We start from the raw sequence: 12,149 nt of genomic DNA on the forward strand, positions 1-12,149 counted from the left end.
AAACTTAAATCTGCCGTCGGGTTAGACATATAAGCGAAGTGTTGTTCGATCATTTACACCTTGAAAAACGGGTCGCGAAACTGAATTTTAACAAAAAGGTTTTTTGGCTGAAATGTCGTTGGAAAAAAAATGAATGAGATGTGAATGTTAAATGAATATTGATAAAATGGCACAGGTGTTACAAATAATCCCACTTACATGAAAAACGCATTTTAATCAATTACGTACCTTCCTACCTCTTTGAATAGATAAATTCTCATACAAAACTGAACATTTTTAGCATAAATCAGTCGAGTTATCTGAAACTTTGGTCGTTGTTGTGTGGTTTTTTAAGAAAGAAATGACGAACATGTGACTTTTGGTATAAAGGAAACTATGTTCAGATGTACAATAACTTTTGGGTGGAGTTGGGCCTATTGTACGATTGTACGAATGAACTGGAATCAAGTAAATACATCAAATGATTGCAAATGGTTTATAGAAAAAGTGTGAAAGTTTGAAACGAATTGGTCAACTAGGTAATTTTTATATCGTTTTATCTGGTGGATTATGTGCAACACGAGGCCCCAATGGCATAGTGATCATATCACCTCTTATTCACAACTTCTATCTCAACCTTCCCGTGGTGCCGGCTGGAATGCGAGTAATCTAAGCAGAGATCGGGTACCCAACCCCGGTGGATGCTTTGATCCCATGCAGACTGAGAAACTGGCCGCACGCGTCTGTTCTCCAGGTCAGGGGCAGCTCAAATAGCGTCTGTCTGCGGCTTCCGCCAGCTAAGTCCAAGATGACAGCCCCATCGCGGGGTAGGGACCTTAGGCTAACAACCTACTGTTTTATTGAATTGTTACAGAAACTGAGAGAAGAAATAACCGAATTGGAACTTTGCAACGACTTTTAGCATGAAAACACGGACACGAGTTGGAACTTGGAATGTTTTGACCCTTGTCCAGCCAGGTGAGCTGGCTCAACTTGCTAGAGATGAGCTAGAGATATTGGGAATGAGCGAAGTTCGTTGGCCTAACACTGGAGAACACAAGACACAGTCTGGGCAAGTACTGATTTACTCTGGCTTTACGAGGAGTTGGTTTCCTGTTAAGCCCGCAGGGCCATTAAATGGGAACCGAAAAACGAAAGAATAATCGTAGCCAGATTAAGAACACGGATTAGAAACCTCACAATGGTCCAGTGTTATGCGCCAACTGACGTTGCCGATTTGCAGGAGAAAGAACAGTTTTACAGTCAACTGAACAGCGTGGTAGAGAAAATTCCGAAGGGTGACATTTAAATCCATTTGGGCGACTTCAACGCAAATATTGGCTCCGACAATCAAGACCTTGAGCGCATTATGGGGCGCCATGGCCTAGGACAGATGAGCGAAACGGAGAGCTGTTTGTAGAATTTTGTGGCAAAAACAACATGGTGATCGATGGATCGCTCTTCCCCCATCGACCAGCACATAAGGTCACTTGGGTATCCCGAGATGGCCGAACAGAAAATCAAATTGACCACATTTGCATCAGCCGAAAATGGAGAAGGAGCCTTCTTGATGTCCGCAACAAACGAAGCGCAGGCATTGCATCTGACCATCACCTCGTCTTTGGCGAGATACGACTAAGAGTTGCGCGTCTCCAACGCCGCGGCGCGAGGAGAAAGTCGAGTGTCGATATTACGTCTTCTTCTTCTTTTCTAATTTCTAATTATTACGTCCGCCGGGGTGTAGAATCAAGAATGCCTTTATCACGACGAGCCATGGTACTCTCGGTAAAGTTTGTGGAAGACGAAGTGAATGGATGTCGAATGAAACCTGGAGGATGATCGATGATCGGAGAAAGGCGAAAGTCGGAATTGAGCAGGCATGCACCGGGTCAGCCAAAGCAGCCGCCCGCTTACGATATGCGGAGCTGGAAAAGGCAGTTAAACGAGCTTGTAGACGAGACAAGAGAGCCTGGACAAACTCCCTAGCCGAAGAGGGAGAAAGAGCCGCCTCCATTGGAGATATCCGATTACTTTATGACATTTCTCGCCGCTTTAGTGGTGCAAGGACTAATGCTAGAATTATTACTTTAATTTTATTTTACTTCTTCTCGACTTCAATCTCAGGAACAAGAGACCCCTCGAGCTGGGTCTGAGGGTCTGCCTGCTACTGGGTAACTGAGAGGACTTCGCGGATTTTCGAAGGTTCACCTTGCTAAATTGGGCTATTGTATTCAATGAACGAATGGAATTGAGTGAATATAACTTTGTTTGGAGAAAAATTCAGAATATTTATCTATATATATATATAAAAAGCAATTATCTGTATGTTTGTTTGTTTTTTTGTTTGTTTGTTTGTTTGTTTGTTTATTTGTTTGTTTGTTTGTTTGTCCTCTATAGACTCAGCCGTCTTAAGAGCTAGAGATCTGAAATTTGGCATGGATGCTCATTAGGACCAGGAATGATGAAAAATGTTTTTAGATTTTTGGACGACCCCTTCTGAAGGGGGTCGTTCATACAAGACAAATATTGTTTTCACGTTATTGACGTTATTTTCCGTCGGATTGAGATGGAAATTTGCACATGAGTGTTTTGAGAGACGAACAATCGATTACAGTTATCAAATTTAGGGTCAGGGGTCGGCCAACGGGGTCGTCCATATTCACTGATTAATGTTTTTGCGATATTGGTGTTATTATACACCGGATTGTGATGAAAATTTGCACATGAGTGTTTTGAGAGACGAGTAATCGATTTCAAGTTTCGAATTGCGGATCAGAAGTCGGCTGAAGGAGTCGTTCATATCCAACTTTAATGTTTTTGCGATTTTGAAGTTAATCTACATTGGATTGAGATGAAAATTTCCGAATAGGAGTTTTGAGGGACGCTCTTTTGCTTTCAGGTTTCAAATCTTGACTCAGGGGTCGGCAAAAGGGGTTATTATCTGTTCACTGTTTTTACGATATTTTCTTGATTGAGCATAGAATTGTAATGAAAATTGGCACATGGGAGTTTAACAGAAAAGATAATTGATTTCAGGTGTCAAGTTTTGAATCGTGGTAAAAAAAAAGGCCGTCAATGTTAGTTGCTCACTGTTTTCGCGATATTGTCGTGATCATGCATCGGATTGAGATGAAAATGTTCAGATGAGGGTTATAAACTATGAGCAATTGACTCCAGGTAGCATGTTCCGTGTCAAGGGTCGGCGAAAGGGGCGTCTATATTCACTGATCACTGTTTTCAAGTTCCTGACGTTATTTTACATTTAATTTGAAAAGAAAAAATGGCACAAGGGAGTTTTGAGGAACGTAAAATTGGTTTCAATTATAGAATTTTGGGCCATGGGACAGAAAAAGAGGGTTTTATTGAAAGTTCGGTGTTTTGTGCAAAAATTTTGTTGGAGGCAGTTAATTGATACCAATTTAAGTGTGAAGGTCAAGCAAAAGAGTCGTGCATATAAACAAATAGTACATGTTTCTGCCATAATGTCTAGATTTTGCAACCGATCAAGAAGAAAACACTCTCACATAAATTTTAATAAAAAGCCAATCAACCGTTTAATTTGAATTTCAAGTAATAGTAATAGTAGCGACTTTAAACACTGTTGAATTTTTTCCCCAGAATTGTCGAAAAAATGTTTCGAATTCATTTTCTGAACTCATTTTGACGTACCAATGATTTAAAGCGAAACGAAGTTCATACGGGATCAGCTAGTTGAAAATAAAGAAAAACCAGGACTATTTCAATTATTTTGTGTTTATTGTTTAGTGTATGTGTGTGGGGTGTGTTTGCGCAAACTTTTCTTCTTCGGTACGTACCGTCGCTTCCATTGACTCCGATGATTCCGCTCACATAAAATGGCTGATCAGCTCGTTCGACGCTCTGCCGTGCACAATGGAAAATTGTCACGGAACTATGGGGTGGGTATGACCAGTCCGGTAAAAACTTTTGGATCTAGTCGCGTGGAGTTTCGGCTTCTCTCGTAGACGGGATCAGCTGACCCACGCAAGGACCGATTGGTCAGACCGAGAGAGGCCCTCCTTGATAATTATGACCTATTTCGGTCCGAGGGAATCCTCCTTAATATTTATGGCCCGCAGACCAGAGGATGTCGATGATCCTTTACGGGTTCGACGTAACGAACCCTAGAGTTCGTTAGGCCGTAGGAGTGTCATCGGTGAGTATTATGATCAAGATAAAAGGTCCTGTAGACAGACAATATTAAGATGTAATTAGCAATTACATCGAATTTTTCTATATTTCCCCTGCACTCCATGTGGTTTTAGCAAGGCATACCTGAATGTATCGATCAGCCAGCTATGTACTTCCAAACCAATTTCCACCTTCGATACAACTTCTTCTGAAACTCACAACTCCACTATAACATTTCATCACACTCGCCGCCTAGATTCAAATGGCCGAGTAAAGCAATTTAACCCGCCAGATTCAAATTCAAAATGGGGGTGTTGCTGATGCAGGGTTGAACAAGTCTCACACCCATGTTCCACACTTTTCTTTACTCCGACAATTTTCTTTAGTCCCACGTGTGTTTTCTGTGAAGTGTGTTAACAATTTTTGGACCTGATATCCCTAACTCAATACAATTAGCCAAGCTAAAGTAATTACAATTTCGAACGAACTAACTGACAAAATTTAGCAGTTTGAACGTTCACTTAATGATTTAAACGGCACTAACAAAAAAACATATAGATTATGTAACGAACGGTTACAGAATGCAGCTAAGAGACCGCGCAGCAGATCGAACATATCAGCTCAAACGATAGCCTGAGCCCTTCGAACAACTCTTCCGAGTCATGAATAGCGATGGCCAACAGAACACGCAGCTCGAAGCGCCAACAGTAAGTCGCAATTATGGCGTCAACTCGGAAGCGCCCTCGCTGGCTGAAATAGAAGCGGCAATCAAAGACATGAAATCCAACAAAGCACCTGGGATCGATTGCATCCCTGCTGAAATGCTCAAAACCTACCCTGTCCTGGCAGCACAAATGTTGCACCATCTTTTCGCTGAGATCTGGGATACTGCAACATTCCCGGCCGAATGGATGCAGGGTATCCTCGTAAAGGTCCCAAAGAAAGGGGACCCGACAAGTGTGGTAACTGGCGAGGCATAACGTTGATCTGTACAACCCTCAAAGTACTCTGATCCTGAACAGGATCCAGGAGAGAATCGACGCTACACTCCGAAGGCAAAACGCTGAATTTCGATCCAGACGATCATGTGTGGACCACATCACAACGCTGCGAATCATACTGGAACAAATCAACGAATTCCAGGACTCTCTTTTGCTGGTGTTCGTTGATTTCGAAAAAGCATTCGACCGACTTAACCATGAACACATCTGGGAGGCTCCAAGACGACGAGGAGTCCCAGAGAAAATAGTCCATCTCATCGAGGCACAGTACGAGGCATTATCGTGGAAGGTCTTGCACGACGGTGTCTTGTCTGATCCAATCTCGGTAACAGCTGGAGTGAGACAGGGATATATCTTATCACCGCTGCTTTTTATAATCGTATTGGACGAGATTCTAACTGGATCGATCGACTGTGCACCGAACCGAGGATTGCCGTGGAATCCTTCAACAATGGAGCAACTGAACGACCAAAACCTGGCTGACGATATTGTTTTGCTCGCCCAAACACAACCGGATATGCAGAGCAAACTCGACAACCTTACTTTCGGCTCCAAGGCAACAGGTCTCAAAGTCAATGTCGGAAAGACCAAGTCGATGGAAATGAACACAGGAAATCCCTCCAGTTTCATGGTAGCTGGGCAACAAGTTGAGAAAGTGGAGTGCTTCCAGTATCTTGGTAGCCAGATTACAACTGATGGTGGTACCAAAAAGGACATCGAAACATGGAAAATGAATAATTTAGAAGCTCAAAAATGCAGCAAATACTAAATTCATAACCATTTGGACGTGGAAAATAAAGCATAGTAGGGCAAATTAAAGACAATCTTACAAAAAAAAAGTTGCCTCTACGTTTCATTTTGTAGCTTAAAATTTCAAAATATATGGTTGACAAATGGTTCAATCGCAAAATAATGAGTAAATCAAAAACAAATTTTCGGTGAAATCCGGCCCAGGGAATTGAGAGATACAGCTGGGTGATTTTATTTTGGCCATGGGCTTCTAAGGGTTTAACCTCAATAAAGGGAATTAAGATCTAATAACCAAACAGAAACAGTCAGATTTGATAAACTTAAGCAACCAAAATTTATTCAACAAGTTAAGGATTTAAGATAAACCATTCATTTATCCAGCCAACAACTGTGTAAGAATGGCCCCAAGGACTGGGAATTGGGTTGAAATGGCTGCCGTTACATTAGCGAGAGCAGTTGTGTTCAATGGAGGCAGTGTCGGCAGAGGCAGTGGTGCTGGTGCTGGGGCTGGAGGTGGTGGAGGAGGCTGTTGATAACCTCCACAATATCCACCGTAAGAACCGAATGGAGACCACCACTGGGGATGGGCCTCAATCGCCAGGAACATTCCCACCTGTAGAAAGATTACAAGTTAGCTTGAAGGCGTTTAAATTGCCTCAACGATATGTAGAAACTTACGGCGACGATGCAAAGCACGAACAATTTTGCCATTTTGGGTTATTTGTGGACGGTAAGCGAACAGAGCACAACTGATAAACTGATGCTAAATGAAGGTCACTTTTATACTCGAGGCTGCGTAGACATCGTATCGAAGGACTGTTTTTTGTCAGTCCTCTGGGTTTGATAAGTTGTTTTGAAATTTGAAGCTTAGCAAGAATTCATGTTTGGTTACGAAACTAGCTGACGTCAATTTTAGAAGACGAATTAGGTATTGTATTTAAGAAACAAGTAAATTGTTTCATTACTAGAAGATTTTTTTTCTTTGAAAGGAGAGGGCATTCGCGAAGCTTCCATCGTAAACTTGTTCAATGCTGTTCAATGTTCGGCGTTGTTATTTTTTTTAATGATCATTTTTATGACGATCTTTAAGGCGAATGTGTAATTTTGAAAAATAAAAAAAAAACCCTTAATCCCAGAAACGGCTAGAGGTTAAGGGAAAAGTTATGTTCCGTCCCGGTAACTAGTTTGCATGTCTCTTGGGGAAACCTTGATAACAGCCAATAGACTAAGCACCCAGAATGATAAGTAAGATCAATTGGGGGAGGTGATGGGAGGAATAAAGATGGCTGCCGAGAAATTGGCAGCACCACATGGGCTGGTGATGACCAAAGTAAGAGAGGAGAGGAGATTAATTTTTTGTTTTCGCTGATTAAACGTTTACTTGTGGGCTGAATAGAAGGCCGTTCAGATCTGTAATGGAACTTCAAAGTTTCAATAAGAACTTAAATTTTGGGCTGAATAAAACGAACTTAAGCACATTGATTATGCTGATTAAGCTGTGTTCGACCTTTTTATCGAGACTTTTGGTTGCTTGGGTTCTTTGCATTTGGAGTGGTAATGGTCAAAATTCCACAACTGCTTCACAAATTGCAACAATTTGCAAAAATTATTACATTTTCACTGACTCTGACCACTGGTTTCTCTCATATGAACTCAAACCTCCTAATTTTCTCCAACAAATTGCCACAAATTACCACAAATTCAATCAATGGCTGCACAATTTGTGTGATCATTGACGAATTTTCTCCCATCATTTCAGTTCCCTGAAAAAAAACTTACATAAACGCCAAGAAAATGAATAAGTTAATTGATAATAGTTAGAGTTTTTAAAAATTGGTAAAATAAAAATATTTATGAAACCTACAACAATAAGGAAGTTCACATGTCTCAAAATTGAAAACATGACACGAGCCAATTTTTTTTCTTTGAAAACTACATTCCTTTCCCGTTGGTCTGCTTTTGATCAGTCTATCTAAAATGGTTCACTTTAATTAGAACAATGAAGGTCAATGTCAGAAAGTAGGTACGTTTTATTTTTGCAAAAACGGTTTGACGTAAGCTTTATGCCAAGTGTAGAAAAAACAGAAGCCAGACAGTTGAAAATTCCTAAAAAAACAAACCATTGTTGAAGTTGTTTGGTCTTTTTGATATAAATACTGCCAAGGTTGGCATCATGCATCAATTCGAATCGCAACGATCTCCAGTGAAACAACGCTCAAGATGATGAAAATGTTCGCACTTTTGTTTGTCGCTGTAAGTATTTCTCTATTTTAACGATTTTAAATCACCTTGATTGAACTACTGAAATGGTTTCATCCCTTCCAGGTTGCGATGGTTCTGGTGGCAGAGGCCCATCCTCAGTATTCCTGTGGCTCGTACGGAGGCTACCGGTATCCGTATTATCCTACTTATTCAACTTATCCGACTTATCCGACTTATCCAACTGTCCCAACTGTGCCAACAACCGCTCCGATCCTGCAGGCGATCATCCAGGCTCTTGCTGGTTGATCTGGTTTAAAGAATTGTGTTGAAGCTGCACTTGTTTTGAACTTGTTAAACACTAATAAAAAATAATATTCAAAATTTAATGTTTGTTTTATACTTTGTATCATCATGGTGGCTCTAACAGCCTGCATTTAATTCTTTGGGAAAAATCACACAAGATAAGTCTTACTAATCTGGTTAAAAATTTTCAAGTCCGAACTTGCTTTTCTCATGATTAATTGAAAAATATGGAGGAGTTGAAAGGAAAATCAGCCATAACTCCATTTTTCGTTGCATGTGGTAGCGCAAACAGACTTCGTTTGATTCCTCGAGGTCTGTTTTAACTCAAAATGTTGTCGTCCAAACCAGTGTTTTTCTGGAATGTTATGAAAATATAGGGGAAATCGGAGTTCAAAGAAGGCCCTAAAACTCCGTCACGGTGTGCCAAAATACGTTATTAAAAAATAAAAATGACCACTTAAACGGCACTCGACATTCGAAAGATATAGTATTCAGGCATCTATCCTGAAAATTTGGAAATGTTTCATCGGGCTTTTTTGAAATTAGAGCGATTTTTAAATTTTAAGTCAATTTGCATTAGATTTCCAATGGGATTTTTTGACCTTATGTTCTATGACCATAGATTTTTCTGACAACATTTTTTATGACAATCACTCAGTTCAATGACTTTATAGAAAATTTCATGCCCGACAACTTTGTCGAAGACTAAAAAAAGATTTGAGTTGATCCTGAAAAGTTACTGGCAATTTTCTAAAACTTTATTAGACTGATTGAAATTTTTCCATGTTTTTAAAGTTTTTTTTTCAATTGCGCTTCACTAAAATGCGAATATCTTTCCAGGCGTAGTTGGAATCGTTTTTGGGTCTTGGGTAAAGTTGTTTGGGATAGAATTTTCAGTACAAATGTGGTCATCTGTGTTGATTTTTAATTTATATCTATATACAGTACCATTCATAATTGTATAGACATTGAAAGCACGCGTACTGTCACTTCGACTTTGAACTTACATAACTTTTAACTCTGATGATATTTTTTGATCAAATTTTCTGCGTAAGATAGATACAATTTCACACTATTATATCACAAAATTTCTTTCTAGAGTTGGTGTGGCCTGATGTACAGTAATTCTACGAAAATCGGACTTTTAGGACTTTTACCATCCAAACTGCAATATCTCAGAAACTACGCTACATTTTTTATTGAAATTTTGCAGAGTGATTGTTGAAATATAATGCTAACATGTCTCAAGTTTTTGAAAAGTTCTATCGATGGGATCAAAAGTAACGCGAAGTGCAATCTTTCAGACATGAACTTAAATATGCGGTTTGAATGGTAAAAGTCCAAAAAGTCCGATTTTCGTAGAATTACTGTATCTTAGGCCACACAAACTCTAGAAAGCTAAAATTTTGTGATATAATAGTGTGATATTGGATCTTTATAACGCGAAAAATTTGATCAAAAAATTTCATCACTATAAAAAGTTATGTAAGTTCATATACAATTATGAACGGTACTGTATATAAAAATAATTCCTATATATAGACTCGAAAACTACTGAACCGATTTGCGTGAAACTTGGCAGGTGGAGGTATTAAAGGCAGGGGAGGGTTCCTATTATGGTAAGAGACCCTTCCCTCTCTCATGAAGACGATGAGGGGCCTCCCGAACAAAAGACTTCAGAACTCGAAAACCAATCAAGCAAATGATATCAAATTTGGCATGTGGTGGTATTTGGGTACAAGGAATGCTTCTACGAATATAAGGTATCCCTCCCTTCTTTCAGTGAGGAGATAGGAAGGGCGGAGGGGCGTACCTTAAAATTTTTTACATAACTCGAGAACTTATCAAGATACTGGAACCAAATTTGGAATGGGAGGGAATTGGAACACAAGAAATGTTTCTATGGTTATTTTTGACTCCTCTCTTTTTTAATGGGAATAAAGGCTGGGAGGGGGTTGGCTTCTATACATTTTTCATTGCATAACTTTAGAACTATTCTAGAAAATGGAACCAAATTTGGCTTGGAGGATTATTTGGGTACAAGAAAGGGTTCTATGAATATTTTATACCCTCCACTTTTTTATGTGAAGAGATAGAAAAGGGGGAGGGGGCTCCTTTACATTTTTCCAGCATAGTTGGAAACCTTTTAAAGCATATGGATCTAAATTGGGCATGGGAAGGTATTGATGTACAAGGTATGTTTCTATGGAAATTTGCAGCCCCCTCTGCCTTGCAGTGTGATGAGGAGAGGGACGGAGGGGGATTCATATAAATATTGATGTATTGCTTAAAACTTATCAACCAATATAACCAAATTTGATATGAGAGTTTTTGATTTCGAAAAAAATGGATCCTTACCCCTTTCCAGCTTTTGCGGATGGATAGGGGAAAGGAACGCTTCATACAAGTTTTTTGGCATAAACCGACCACTTATAACACCAAACAAAATTTAAATAATTTCTTAAATTTTCATTCATTTCTGGAAGGTATTTGCAACGCACACCGGGTGAGCTAGTTTTAAATTAAAAATATCGATTATTTTTATTGTTGATTCCAAGAAGGAATTAAAAATGACTATTTAAAGCCAACATTACGCTATTTACCTTGTTCGACCAAAAAACGATTCTAACTACGCCTGGAAAGAAATTCGCTTTTAAGTGAAGCGAAATTGAAAAAAAAACTTAAAAAAAAACATGGAAAATTTCAATCAGTCTAATAAAGTTTTAGAAAATTGCCAATAACTTTTCAGGATCAATTCAAATCTTTTTTCAGTCTTCGACAAAGTTGTCGGGCATGAAATTTTCTATAAAGTCATTGAACTGAGTGATTGTCATAAAATATGTTGTCAGAAAAATCTATGGTCATAGAACATAAGGTTGAAAAACCCCATTGGAAATCTGATGAAAATTGACTTAAAATTTAAAAATCGCTCTAATTTTAAAAAAGCCCGATGAAACATTTCCAAATTTTCAGGATAGATGCCTGAATACTATATCTTTCGAATGTCGAGTGCCGTTTTGGTGGTCATTTTTATTTTTTAATAACGTATTTTGGCACACCGTGCCGTTCGTAAGCTCGTGCGGCGTCTGAACCTATGTCCAATCGATTTCTTAAGACATTTTCACTGAAAGAAAGTATGTTTTGATAGATTTGGTTCGTGTAAATAGGAGATAAGAGACTCGGTAGGCTGTGGCCGTCGATGACGTAGCCTAAGCAACCAAAAGTCTCGTTAAAAAGGTCGAACACAGCTTAATCAGCATAATCAACGTGCTGAAGTTCGTTTTATTCAGCCCAAAATTTAAGTTCTTATTGAAACTTTGAAGTTCCATTACAGATCTGAACGGCCTTCTATTCAGCCCACAAGTAAACGTTTAATCAGCGAAAACAAAAAAAAAATCTCCTCTCCTCTCTTACTTTGGTCACCACCAGCCCATGTGGTTCTGTCGGTTTCTCGGCATCCATCTTTATTCCTCCCAACACCTCCCTCAATTGATCTTACTTAATTGCTTTATTTTTAACTTTGTTCGATACATGCCGGCACGCACGCCAGTTCTGCTACACAATTATTTGATTCGCTTACTCAAGCAATCAAAAACCTAATGGAAAAAAATTGTCCTGGTACCAGACTTGTACCCGATCCTCCGAGATGATAGCCAAACACGCTGCCACGACGCCACGCCTAGATGTTGCCTTGCCGGCAGCTAAAATTCGAAGTGGTTATAAGCTTCCTAGAATACCCGCAAGAGCAGCCAGCGGCTAGCAAAG

The 12,149-nt window shown here is 39.4% G+C and overlaps 1 long non-coding RNA gene across 1 annotated transcript; it reads left to right on the forward strand.

Annotated features, from left to right (window-relative positions):
* Positions 1–8,065: 8,065 nt before the first annotated feature.
* Positions 8,066–8,467, forward strand: LOC129746096 (uncharacterized). The gene is made up of 2 exons (XR_008737233.1): positions 8,066–8,132; positions 8,205–8,467. It is a non-coding gene; the product is annotated as an uncharacterized LOC129746096 (long non-coding RNA).
* The last annotated feature ends 3,682 nt before the right edge of the window (positions 8,468–12,149 follow it).

Source organism: Uranotaenia lowii, chromosome 2, assembly GCF_029784155.1.
Source record: "Uranotaenia lowii strain MFRU-FL chromosome 2, ASM2978415v1, whole genome shotgun sequence".
In the NCBI taxonomy this organism is placed as follows: domain Eukaryota; kingdom Metazoa; phylum Arthropoda; class Insecta; order Diptera; family Culicidae; genus Uranotaenia; species Uranotaenia lowii.